The 14,391-nt window shown below is 47.9% G+C and overlaps 1 protein-coding gene across 2 annotated transcripts in view; it reads left to right on the top strand.

Moving 5' to 3' along the window:
- ARSG (arylsulfatase G) overlaps positions 1–14,391 on the top strand; it is a 71,951-nt gene that overhangs the window by 37,481 nt on the left and 20,079 nt on the right. The window lies entirely within an intron of this gene.

The following is a 14,391-nucleotide window of genomic DNA, read 5'->3' on the forward strand; positions in this document are numbered from 1 at the left end:
TCTACACATAGCACCTAGTGCACCCCATACCCTGCTACCCCACAGAGCTGACACTCTACACAGAGCACCCAGTGCACCCCATACCCTGCTGCCCCACAGAGCTGACACTCTACACATAGCACCCAGTGCACCCCATACCCTGCTGCCCCACAGAGCTGACACTCTACACATAGCACCTAGTGCACCCCATACCCTGCTACCCCACAGAGCTGACACTCTACACAGAGCACCCAGTGCACCCCATACCCTGCTGCCCCACAGAGCTGACACTCTACACATAGCACCTAGTGCACCCCATACCCTGCTGCCCCACAGAGCTGACACTCTACACAGAGCACTTAGTGTACCCCATACCCTGCTACCCCACAGAGCTGACACTCTACACAGAGCACCTAGTGTACCCCATACCCTGCTACCCCACAGAGCTGACACTCTACACAGAGCACCCAGTGCACCCCATACCCTGCTGCCCCACAGAGCTGACACTCTACACATAGCACCTAGTGCACCCCATACCCTGCTGCCCCACAGAGCTGACACTCTACACAGAGCACTTAGTGTACCCCATACCCTGCTACCCCACAGAGCTGACACTCTACACAGAGCACCCAGTGCACCCCATACCCTGCTGTCCCAGAGAGCTGACATTTTACACAGAGCACCTAGTGCAGCTCATACCCTGCTACCCTACAGAGCTGACACTCTACACATAGCACCTAGTGAACCCCATACCCTGCTACCCCACAGAGCTGACACTCTACACATAGCACCTAGTGCACCCCGTACCCTGCTACCCCACAGAGCTGACACTCTACACATAGCACCTAGTGCAGCTCATATCCTGCTACCCCACAGAGCTGACACTCTACACATAGCACCTAGTGAACCCCATACCCTGCTACCCCACAGAGCTGACACTCTACACATAGCACCTAGTGCAGCTCATATCCTGCTACCCCACAGAGCTGACACTCTACACATAGCACCTAGTGAACCCCATACCCTGCTACCCCACAGAGCTGACACTCTACACATAGCACCTAGTGCACCCCATAGCCTGCTACCCCACAGAGCTGACACTCTACACATAGCACCTAGTGCACCCCATACCCTGCTACCCCACAGAGCTGACACTCTACACATAGCACCAAGTGCACCCCATACCCTGCTACCCCACAGAGCTGACACTCTACACATAGCACCTAGTGTACCTCATACCCTGCTGTGCCACAGAGCTGACACTCTACACATAGCACCTAGTGTACCCCATACCCTGCTACCCCACAGAGCTGGCACTCTACACAAAGCACCTAGTGCACCCCATACCCTGCTACCCCACAGAGCTGACACTCTACACATAGCACCTAGTGCACCCCATACCCTGCTACCCCACAGAGCTGACACTCTACACATAGCACCAAGTGCACCCCATACCCTGCTACCCCACAGAGCTGACACTCTACACATAGCACCTAGTGTACCTCATACCCTGCTGTCCCACAAAGCTGAAACTCTACACAGAGCACTTAGTGTACCCCATACCCTGCTACCCCACAAAGCTGAAACTCTACACAGAGCACTTAGTGTACCCCATACCCTGCTGTCCCATAGAGCTGACACTCTACACAGAGCACTTAGTGTACCCCATACCCTGCTGTCCCATAGAGCTGACACTCTACGCAGAGCACTTAGTGTACCCCATACCCTACTGGGCCACAGAACTGACAGTCTACACATAGCACGTAGTGCACCCCATACCCTGTTACCCACAGAACTCACGGAGTACACCCCCCAGTATTACAAGACAGCAGTGCTAGCCACTGAGCCACAATCATTGATTAACTATCACTATGCTGAAAATCGGATGTAAGCGGATAGCGCACAGATACTGTTCCATTGGTGTTTTTAATAAAACTGGATCAGTCGAAAAAACGCTAATGTGAAGGTGGCCTTATTTTTGGTGCCGTAGTCTCTGTATGGTGAGTGTACTGGAGGAACAGCGATGGTGCGTCTCATTAGTGGCTTTTTATAAGGAATTGTGTTTTATTGTGTCATTCTCACCATTGTACTGTTGGACTGTATGAGGGAGCTAAGGGGAGGGCTGTCTGTAGGATAGAGGAGATGAGGAAGAGTATGGTGGAGCGGAGTGCTGGTGGCTGATGCTGTGGAGGAAGGTGATAAAGGGACTGAGAACAAGAGGAGGGCAGTGTGTGAGAGATAAGGGGGGCATTGGGAGCAGTTTGTGTAAGCAAGGAGGGGCTGCAATCTATAAGGGACAGGAGCAATGCCGTGCAGTTTGTGCGAGGGAAGAGGGTCACAGTGAGCAGCCTGTGAGAGGAGAAGGAATGGGGAGCAGTCTGTGTTAAAGAGGTCGGCCTGGGGAGCAGTGTGTGAGACATAAGGGGAGCATTGGGAGCAGTCTGTGTGAGAGAGGAGGGGCTGCAGTCTAAAAGGGACAGGAGCAATGCAGTGCAGTTTGTGAGAGAGGAGAGGGTCACGGCGAGCAGCCTGTGAGAGTAGAGGTAATGGGGAGCAGTCTGTGTTAAAGAGGTTGGCCTAGGGAGCAGTGTGTGAGAGATAAGGGGAGCATTGAGAGCAGTCTGTGTGAGAGAGGAGGGGCTGCAGTCTAGAAGGGACAGGAGCAATGGGGTGCAGTTTGTGAGAGAGGAGACGGTCACGGTGAGCAGCCTGTGAGAGTAGGAAGGAATGGGGAGTAGTCTGTGTTAAAGAGGTCGGCCTGGGGAGCAGTGTGTGTGTTTGAGAGAGAGGGGAGACATAGGGAGCAGTCTGCGCAAGAATAAAAAAAAAGTTACATTTGTAATGAAACTCTATTTCTCAGATGAAGTACAATCTCACCACATAATGAGTCTACTGTCTCTAGCATCGCTCTTTACAATGCTGTCTCTGCATTTATGTCCTTCTCCGGGATGCTACAAGCACAATAGGTGGTCAAGTCAAGGTCAAACTCGTAACCCAGATCCACTCCTCATCCCTCCCGCATCCAGCGTGTAACAAATCACAGCACCTGTGTCAATAATGAGAAAGAGAACACTGTGGCACCTTTTGATACAAAGTAACAAGTCCAGCTCATCAGGGCATAGAAAGCAGAACAACACATCACAAGGAGCAGCTCCATGTCACCGATTGCAGTATCATCAGAAGAAATAACCGATAGTTATTGGCAGCAGTTCCCCCAGGACCTTCCAGTACCCGATCATCAGGTCATTTTCATGTTAGTTTGTCATGTGCCAGGTTAATGGAATTACTAAATATTCATAGAACCGTAGAGTTGGAAGGGACCTCCGGGGTCATCGGGTCCAACCCCCTGCTCAATGCAGGATCACTAAATTATCCCAGACAGATGTCTGTCCAGGCTTTGTTTAAACACGTCCATTGAAGGAGAACTCCCTACCTCCCGTGGTAACCTGTTCCACTCATTAATCACCCTCAATGTCTAATATCTAATCTGTGTCTCCTCCCTTTCCGTTTCATCTCATTGCTTCTAGTCTTTCCTTGTACAGATGAGAATAGGGCTGACCCCTCTGCACTGTGACAGCCCTTCAGATATTTGTAGACCGCTATTAAGTCTCCTCTCAGCCTAAACATTCCCAGATCCTTTAACCGTTCCTCATAGGACATGACTTGCTAACCGCTCACCATCTTGGTAACGTTTCACTGAACTTGCTGCCGCCTGTTAGTGTTTTTTCTTTAATTGGGGTGCCTGGAACGGAACGCAATATTCCAGATGAGGTCTGACTAAGGAAGAGTAGAGGGGAATAATGACCTCACGTGATCTAGACTCAATGCTTCTCTTAATACATCCCAGAATTGTGTTTGCCTTTTTGGCTGCTGCATCACATTGTTGACTCATGTTCAGTCTATGATCTATTAGTATACCCAAGTCTTTTTCATATGTGCTGCTGCTTAGCCCAATTCCTCCCATTCTGTATGTGCTTTTTTCATTTTTCTTGCCCAGATGTAGGACTTTGCCTTTCTCCTTGTTAAATACGATTCTGTTAGTCGCCCACTGTTCAAGCATTTCTAGATCTTTTTGAATACTCTCTCTCTTCTTTAGTGTTAGCTATCTCTCCTAGCTTTCTGTCGTCTACAAATTTGATACGTTTCCCATCAATTCCCTCCTCCAGATCATTTATAAAAATGTTGAACAACACTGGGCCTAGGACAGAGCCTTGTCACATTCTTTGAATTGGATGTGCAGTCATTTATGACCACTCTTTGTGTACGATCGCTCAGCCAGTTGTGAATACAGCGCTTTTTCTTCTGTCCAAAAGCTGGCCAGCGGAGCGGAAAGGTGGCGGAATCCGTTATAGTCAATGGGGTGCGCCCAGCGCTCTTTATTCCATCCAGGGACGGAACTGTACGGTCGCGGGGATTCCCCTTTCCTGCTCCCCAAATGTAGCAGGAAAGCAGAATCCCGGGCACAGATGTGAAAGCAGCCTTACAGTTGCCTTGACAATTCCATATTTGGTCATTTTTTAATTTAAACATATTTTAGGTTGTGTTTTTCTTCACAAAATCCACAATGAAGGGTTGGGCTGTCTGCAGTACCGTGAGGCTGCCTTCACTGTCTCACAGGGCCTTATGCAGATAAACATGTATGCCCCAGGAAACTGCATTGCGGCACACAAAATCCACTGCAGCTCCTTCCTGTGTGCCGCCATATGGTGCAAGGAGAGGTGCCACAATTTAGAGATATTCTACCCCACAAACAAGGACTCCATGGCCTCAGAGAGACTCGGGCACTGGACACCGGTCTGTGTGCTGTCCAATATAGGGACGGTCCACACATTGATATGTATTTGCATGTCCTACTTTTCGCCCATGATATAGATAAGAATAGGACATGCAATTAGTTTTTTTAGATATACCATTGATTTGTGTAAAAATACGGCAGTCTGCGTAGCCTTATAGGGTATAATGAGTCTGTATGTTGTCGGAGAATTAACACGCATGGATGGCCTCAGGTTGTATTCACATATGCAGGGGGATCATAAGGGAAGAAAAGTATTGGGGAAAACTAGATTTGTCTTTTTTGTATTAATTTCTAGCTTTGGGTTAAAAAAATACCAAAAAATGCATATCTGAGCATAATACACAGTATGAAGAAGACTTTTCCCTATTCTCTCAAACATCTGGAATTGCACATCTGCGGAGCTGAAATTCACCTGTTCTGTAACAAACCATGTTTTATAGCTTTAAAGCCCCCGTTACAGCATGTAATAAAGACAGATGTGCAGAACACCCCGATGCAAATCAATGGTGTTTAAGATGGCCGTATTATACGCGGAAAGAATATGCGCGTAATACAGAGCGCAAATACGGCCGTGCGAATGAGTCCTTATAAACAAAGTGTTGGACACCCCTGCTCTAGGAGTATAAGCAATAGTAGCTTTGTTTGAGGTTTTAGTGATTTTAGTTTTACAATGTTGGACATATGTAAGCTTTGCGGAATCCGTCACGGTATAATTATTTTTGGTTGGGGGAATTGGAATAACAGAACAGCAATTTGTTGTATGTGTTTCGTCTTTATGGCGCTCACCTGGTGGTATGAATGGCTTTTTAACTTTATTCTGTGGCTCAGTCAGGGGTGGACACAGCGTACCGAAGGACCTACGCAAACAATGTGCCTGGGCCCTCCTTCCAAAAAACCCAAAAGTTCATATATAAAGAGCGAAGGCTGGACGCCATAGTGATTCTGAATACATACCCCCCCTCACTCCTCGAACATGTACACCTCCCAGCTGCATGTAAAAGTTCAGGCAAAGACAGTTTTCTGCAAAGTTGAGCTTAAATAAGCAATGCTGCTTGGTGTGCCTTTACCTTTACAATATTAGGAATAGTGTAGCAAACAGCTAAGCTCTCATATGTTTCCTCAGACACCTAAATTCACCCAGACCAGGCCTCAAAATAATATTGCTTACCATATATATACAAGGTGCAAATATTATCACCATTCATACTACTTCCATACTGTTACTGAAGAAAACCCACTATATCAACAATCTAGAAAGGGTAAAATAATACCGCCACACCATGATCACATATAGCCACCAAATAGTGAAGGATTAATACCACTACACTGTTACTGAATAAAGACCATTACAAAGATCAGTATTAGCAATGATAACTCTATATGAGGGCCAAATAATACCACCATACTCTTACTGAAAAAGAACACCATACAAAGACAAACATCACCCCCACACAGTGACCATATTGTGGTAGATACCAGCCCTGGGCAGGTACTGTACAGATTGAATAAGTGATTATGGTACAGTTACCTCCGTTGATCACAGGTGATGTCATCTGTGACTGGAGTAATTCACTTTCCCCATTTTTTTTCTCTATCTGGCCCAGACAGCCATGATGACTTCTCCCAGTCACCACTTGTCTCTACAGAATGTGACATACAGACATCTTTGGCTCCTGAATTTTCCAGCAACCTGCCTTCATTTTCCACATCTCTACACAATCTCCCTATCTATAATGCCCCAGACAGTAATAATGCCACCTGTATTGTTCCACACAGTAATACCATCCGTCTTTCTGTGCCCCCTGTTAGCCCCACGCAGTAACTGCTGCATTTAGTACCTCCTACACAGTAACTGTTCTGCTAGTCAGTATTAATGCATTCTTTATAGCCCCACTCAGTTCTAATACCACTTTTCCCCACTCAGTAATAATGCCCACTCTGGCAACTACTTAGTTGCCACAGTATGGATTGACCACAGCATCTGAGGGGTTACACAGGGCTGAGTTTGATGCTAGCCGTTAGCTCAGAAGCCCAGAAATAATCAGACAGCAAGGTTTTCTGCCCTTCCTAACCCAGGATGGGCTAAACCTGCGGCGCCAAGAAATGGCACATTTTAGGCCTAGAAAAGTTGTATTGGCGGTCACTGATGGGTTAAACCAGCTACAGTCTACACAAAAATCATGAACCTCTGAACAGCAACTCGATTACAGGCAAGCTAGAATGGAGCGGATATATGGAGGACGTACCTAGAGCAACTAAAAACTACATGCTGTTGCACCGTGTGATTGTATGGGATCTCACGCATAGACCTTTTATGAGTATTGTAGGCAAGATAATAGATACATTTTCTCCCTGTTGACTTCCGCAATGAGGAAAAAAAAATGAGTTTCAACTTCCCAGTTCCAAAACCTTGCATTTAATTTCAATGCTGTTGTGTGGGAAACCATATTGTATCCAAGGTTTCATAATCACAGGAAATCCTACATTGTGTTTTGTTTTTGCAGTTACAATATTGCAGTTCTGTGATGATGTAAATACGTATGTAAGATCACCCCTATATACATCCCTATAACTACATGGTGCTTGATGATTGTGCATATTCTACTGCAGTAGAACTTTGTCTGAGGGGGATAGTCCAGAGAAAACAGGTTTGTGCCGGTTACAAGAGAGAAGGAAGCTGTAGAGATACCGACATCCTCCTGCTCTTCACTTACATCTGCAACTTGCATTATTCATGAGGAGGGGGCACTGCCAATGTATAAAAGCAGATGAGACTCCACCACAGCTCCCTCAATGTGGCGTGCCCCCTGATCTAGGTATTCCTTCTGCAGAGTGTATACCCTCACTTTTCTAACCCTTTTCTTTAGTGTCCTTCCCCCTCACCTGTGTAACCCTTCTCTTTAGTGTCCTTCCCCCTCACCTGTGTAACCCTTCTCTTTAGTGTCCTTCTTCCTCACCTTTGTAACCCATTTCTTTAGTGTCCTTCTTCCTCACCTGTGTAAGCCTTCTCTTTAGTGTCCTTCCCCCTCACCTGTGTAACCCTTCTCTTTAGTGTCCTTCTTCCTCACCTTTGTAACCCTTTTCTGTACTGTCCTTCACCCTCACCTGTGTAACCCTTCTCTTTATTGTCCTTCACCCTCACCTGTGTAACCCTTCTCTTTAGTGTTCTTCCCCCTCACCTGTGTAACCCTTCTCTTTACTGTCCTTCCCCCTCACCTGTGTAACCCTTCTCTTTACTGTCCTTCCCCCTTACCTGTGTAACCCTTCTCTTTAGTGTCCTTCTTCCTCACCTGTGTAACCCTTCTCTTTAGTGTCCTTCCCCCTCACCTGTGTAACCCTTCTCTTTAGTGTCCTTCTTCCTCACCTTTGTAACCCTTTTCTGTACTGTCCTTCACACTCACCTGTGTAACCCTTCTCTTTACTGTCCTTCACCCTCACCTGTGTAACCCTTCTCTTTAGTGTCCTTCTTCCTCACCTGTGTAACCCTTCTCTTTACTGTCCTTCCCCCTCACCTGTGTAACCCTTCTCTTTACTGTCCTTCCCCCTTACCTGTGTAATCCTTCTCTTTACTGTCCTTCCCCCTTACCTGTGTAACACTTCTCTTTAGTGTCCTTCTTCCTCACCTGTGTAACCCTTCTCTTTAGTGTCCTTCCCCCTCACCTGTGTAACCCATCTCTTTAGTGTCCTTCTTCCTCACCTTTGTAACCCATTTCTTTAGTGTCCTTCTTCCTCACCTGTGTAACCCTTCTCTTTAGTGTCCTTCTTCCTCACCTTTGTAACCCATTTCTTTAGTGTCCTTCTTCCTCACCTGTGTAACCCTTCTCTTTACTGTCCTTCACCCTCACCTGTGTAACCCTTCTCTTTACTGTCCTTCACCCTCACCTGTGTAACCCTTCTCTTTAGTGTCCTTCTTCCTCACCTTTGTAACCCATCTCTTTAGTGTCCTTCTTCCTCACCTTTGTAACCCATCTCTTTAGTGTCCTTCTTCCTCACCTGTGTAACCCTTCTCTTTAGTGTCCTTCCCCCTCACCTGTGTAACCCTTCTCTTTAGTGTCCTTCTTCCTCACCTTTGTAACCCATTTCGTTAGTGTCCTTCTTCATCACCTGTGTAACCCATCTCTTTAGTGTCCTTCCCCCTCACCTGTGTAACCCTTCTCTTTAGTGTCCTTCTTCCCCACCTGTGTAACCCTTCTCTTTATTGTCCTTCTTCCTCACCTGTGTAACCCTTCTCTTTAGTGTCCTTCCCCCTCACCTGTGTAACCCTTCTCTTTACTGTCCTTCCCCATCACCTGTGTAACCCTTCTCTTTACTGTCCTTCCCCATCACCTGTGTAACCCTTCTCTTTAGTGTCCTTCTTCCCCACCTGTGTAACCCTTCTCTTTAGTGTCCTTCCCCCTCACCTGTGTAACCCTTCTCTTTATTGTCCTTCTTCCTCACCTGTGTAACCCTTCTCTTTAGTGTCCTTCCCCCTCACCTTTGTAACCCTTCTCTTTAGTGTCCTTCCCCCTCACCTGTGTAACCCTTCTCTTTAGTGTCCTTCCCCCTCACCTGTGTAACCCTTCTCTTTACTGTCCTTCCCCCTCACCTGTGTAACCCTTCTCTTTACTGTCCTTCCCCATCACCTGTGTAACCCTTCTCTTTACTGTCCTTCCCCCTCACCTGTGTAACCCTTCTCTTTACTGTCCTTCCCCATCACCTGTGTAACCCTTCTCTTTACTGTGCTACGTGTAAATACGGCCATTGATTGAACGATTCATTCGACGATCGTTCATTTCATGCAGGCTTCAAAATCATCTTTGCTCATTTGCTAGCCGTTCGGTTTAAGCACCAATCGTTCAGTCCTTTGCAAAGAAAAAAACAAAAAACAATTTATTTTTGCGTCTAACCTGATTGCCTGAACAAATGATCAAACTGTGGCATCCTTCGCTCGGGTAAATGATTATTGCATGCAAGCGCACCCTTCCACTGTCCAATGACCTGCTGAGACAGGAGAGCAGTCGGATCCTGCACAGCTCTCCTGAGTATCTGCCCCCCCTACGGCCGGGCTCACAGGACCGTATGGTAAAACACTGCCTAAAAATTGCAGCTTATACCGGCACAGAGAATGGCGTAGTGTTGCCTTTTTGCCTGCGCATTAGCAGCCTATTTTACACAAGCATTGGCTTCATAGTGTCATCTGTTTGCACAAGTAACAATGTTGGCGACCTGTTTTTTTTTCTGAACCAAAAGTCGCGATCAGCCATGATACATATATTTTTTCTTTTTTACGGACACACTGGAAAACTAATAAGTGATACACGTCTACACACAAAATACCAATATGAAGACATTATTAGCATTCACCGTTGTGAAATGCTAATTACAGGACCTGCACAGGCGCCCCCAACTTTTATAAAATCCATGTTTTACGGACTGTCCATAAGTTTATGGTCAACCGGCATCCCTGCTTAGTAACCCATCCATATAGTTCTATATGCCGGTTATGGTCCATACAACAGACTGGGAGCAAACTGGATTTGGCTGTGCAGCACGCACCCTCTTCGGCACCTTTCACATGGGATGCAAAAGGTGCGGCAATTTCTACACAAAAATCTGCAGGCGACCTTTGGATTTTGATGCAGAATTGAAAATGACTTAAAACCTGCCTGCAATTCTGCATCAAAATCCACAGTTAGACCTGCAGATTTTGGTGTGGAATTCCGCGGCTGCAGATTTGGCTGCGGTATAATTCCGTCTCCTGGGAAAGGTCCCTTCCGGTGACCCTACGAGCCACCGCTATATGTGTCCATGAAGTGCTTAGACCCCTGTAATATTGGGTTGTACCGCATCCAGGAGACGTCTTCAGTACTGCTCCTCCATGTGTTGAGAAGGCCTCCTGGCATGGGGTGACACAGGATGACCCTTCTCAGTGCCGGAGGACAGCTGTGTTATCTCTGCACTGGGACTGTGAGGACACGCTGGTCCAGCCCGGCGTTACGTGTCCCCCTCCTATCCTTCCACGTCTCACTATGTTCGGGTCATCAGAAATAAGGTTAGAGAGATGCTTGTTTGTTCTCCTCTCATCCTGATGCGCAGTATGTGACCTTCTTGCACCGCCCGGCTCATCTCATGACCGCCTTCCCGTACTGACCAGCCCGGCTGCTACTCTACAGAGATCCAGGCGCCCTCCAGCCTCTCCTTGCAATGTGGCACCTTTTCTTGTACGCACTCTGTAGAAATCACTTTCCATGACTTGTGTGCTGTAGTGTGTGCTTACAGGAGAGAGACGACCCTACTGACCATAGAAGCTTACACTCTATAGAAGAGAGAGGGCCCCACTGACCATAGAAGCTTACACTCTACAGGAGAGTGAGGGCCCCACTGACCATAGAAGCTTACACTCTACAGGAGAGTGAGGGCCCCACTGACCATACAAGCTTACACTCTACAGGAGAGTGAGGGCCCAACTGACCATAGAAGCTTACACTCTACAGGAGAGTGAGGGCCCCACTGACCATACAAGCTTACACTCTACAGGAGAGAGAGGGCCCCACTGACCATAGAAGCTTACACTCTACAGGAAAGAGAGATGACCCCACTGACCATAGAAGCTTACACTCTACAGGAGAGAGAGGGCCCCACTGACCATAGAAGCTTACACTCTACAGGAGAGAGAGGGCCCCACTGACCATAGAAGCTTACACTCTACAGGAGAGAGAGGGCCCCACTGACCATAGAAGCTTACACTCTACAGGAGAGAGAGGGCCCCACTGACCAGAGGAGCTTACACTCTACAGGAGAGAGAAGACCACACTGACAATAAAAGCTTACACTCTACAGGAGAGTGAGGACCCCGCTGACCATAGAAGCTTACACGCTACAGGAGAGTGAGGGCCCCACTCACCATAGAAGCTTACACTCTACAAGAGAGAGAGAGGGCCCCACTCACCATACAAGCTTACACTCTACAGGAGAGTGAGGGCCCAACTGACCATAGAAGCTTACACTCTACAGGAGAGTGAGGGCCCCACTCACCATAGAAGCTTACACTCTACAAGAGAGAGAGAGGACCCAACTGACCATAGAAGCTTACACTCTACAGGAAAGACAGACGACCCCACTGACCATAGAAGCTTACACTCTACAGGAGAGAGAGGGCCCCACTGACCATAGAAGCTTACACTCTACAGGAGAGTGAGGGCTCCACTGACCATAGAAGCTTACACTCTACAGGAGAGAGAGGGCCCCAGTGACCATAGAAGCTTACACTCTACAGGAAAGTGAGACGATCCCACTGACCATAGGAGCTTACACTCTACAGGAGAGAGAGGGCCCCACTGACCATAGAAGCTTACACTCTACAGGAGAGTGAGGGCCCCACTGACCATAGAAGCTTACACTCTACAGGAGAGTGAGGGCTCCACTGACCATAGAAGCTTACACTCTACAGGAGAGAGAGGGCCCCACTGACCATAGAAGCTTACACTCTACAGGAGAGTGAGGGCTCCACTGACCATAGAAGCTTACACTCTACAGGAGAGAGAGGGCCCCAGTGACCATAGAAGCTTACACTCTACAGGAAAGTGAGACGACCCCACTGACCATAGGAGCTTACACTCTACAGGAGAGAGAGGGCCCCACTGACCATAGAAGCTTACACTCTACAGGAGAGTGAGGACCCCGCTGACCATAGAAGCTTACACTATCCAGGACATAGGCGGTACAACAGGCACTAGAGCCTCCATGCCTGCCTGTATCACATCCTGTATCCAAGCTAGAGGCGAACAACAGAGTACTAGAGCCTCCATGCCCGCCTGTATCACATCTTGTATCCAAGCTAGAGGTGGTACAACATGGTACTAGAGCCTTCATGCCTGCCCATATCACATCTTGTATCCAAGTTAGAGGCGGTACAACAGGGTACTAGAGCCTCCATGCCTGCCCATATCACATCTTGTATCCAAGTTAGAGGCGGTACAACAGGGTACCAGAGCCTCCATGCCCACCTGTATCACATCTTGTATCCAAGGTAGAGGTGCTACAACAAGGTACTAGAGCCTCCATGCCTGCCTGTGTCACATCTTGTACCCAAGCTAGAGGCGGTACAACAGGATACTAGAGCCTCCATGCCTGCCTGTATCACATCTTGTATCCAAGCTTGAGGCAGTACAACAGGATACTAGAGCCTCCATGCCTGCCTGTATCACATCTTGTATCCAAGCTTGAGGCAGTACAACAGGGTACTAAAGCCTCCATGCCCACCTGTATCACATCTTGTATCCAAGCTTGAGGTGGTACAACAGGATCCTAGAGCCTCCATGCCCGCCTGTATCACATCTTGTATCTAAGCTATGGGTGGTACAACAGGGTACTAGAGCCTCCATGCCCTCCTGTATCACATCTTGTATCCAAGCTTGAGGCGGTACAACAGGGTACTAGAGCCTCTATGCCGTCTATATCACATCTTGTATCTAAGCTATGTGTGGTACAACAGGGTACAAGAGCCTCCATGCCCTCCTGTATCACATCATATATCCAAGCTAGAGGCGGTACAACAGGGTACAAGAGCCTCCATGCCCTCCTGTATCACATCTTGTATCTAAGCTTGAGGCGGTACAACAGGGTACTAGAGCCTTCATGCCCTCCTGTATCACATCTTGTATCCAAGCTTGAGGCGGTACAACAGGATCCTAGAGCCTCCATGCCCGCCTGTATCACATCTTGAATCTAAGCTAGAGGTGGTACAACAGGATCCTAGAGCCTCCATGCCCGCCTGTATCACATCTTGAATCTAAGCTAGAGGTGGTACAACAGGATCCTAGAGCCTCCATGCCTGCCTGTATCACATCTTGAATCTAAGCTATGGATGCTACAACAGGATCCTAGAGCCTCCATGCCCTCCTGTATCACATCTTGTATCCAAGCTTGAGGCGGTACAACAGGGTACAAGAGCCTCCATGCCCTCCTGTATCACATCTTGTATCTAAGCTTGAGGCGGTACAACAGGGTACTAGAGCCTTCATGCCCTCCTGTATCACATCTTGTATCCAAGCTTGAGGCGGTACAACAGGGTACTAGAGCCTTCATGCCCTCCTGTATCACATCTTGTATCCAAGCTTGAGGCGGTACAACAGGATCCTAGAGCCTCCATGCCCTCCTGTATCACATCTTGTATCCAAGCTTGAGGCGGTACAACAGGGTACTAGAGGCTCCATGCCCACACGTATCACATCTTGTATCCAAGCTAGAGGCGGTACAACAGGTTACTAGAGCCTCCATGCCCGCCCATATCACATCTTGTATCCAAGCTAGAGGCGGTACAATAGGGTACTAGAGCCTCCATGCCCTTCTGTATCACATCTTGTACCTAAGCTTGAGGCATGTAAAAGCACCCTCGGCAATGTCTCTAGGACGTGGCATCATGTTGCGCTCTCGGAGACCTCCTAGCTGCTGCCCATTGCTGGACAGGTTCTAGTAGAGTGATGTGTATGCGGTACTCAGGATCTGAAGGTGTTCCCTGTCCGTCCCCACAGCACCAGAAATAACTTGTATATTTTTGTATACGCTCTAGTGATCCAGCGGTGTCACCCTTTGTAGTCGGTGGATGCATGGCACGAAACCCTGACTATACTAGTCCA

The sequence above is a fragment of the Eleutherodactylus coqui genome, chromosome 13 (assembly GCF_035609145.1).
Source record: "Eleutherodactylus coqui strain aEleCoq1 chromosome 13, aEleCoq1.hap1, whole genome shotgun sequence".
In the NCBI taxonomy this organism is placed as follows: domain Eukaryota; kingdom Metazoa; phylum Chordata; class Amphibia; order Anura; family Eleutherodactylidae; genus Eleutherodactylus; species Eleutherodactylus coqui.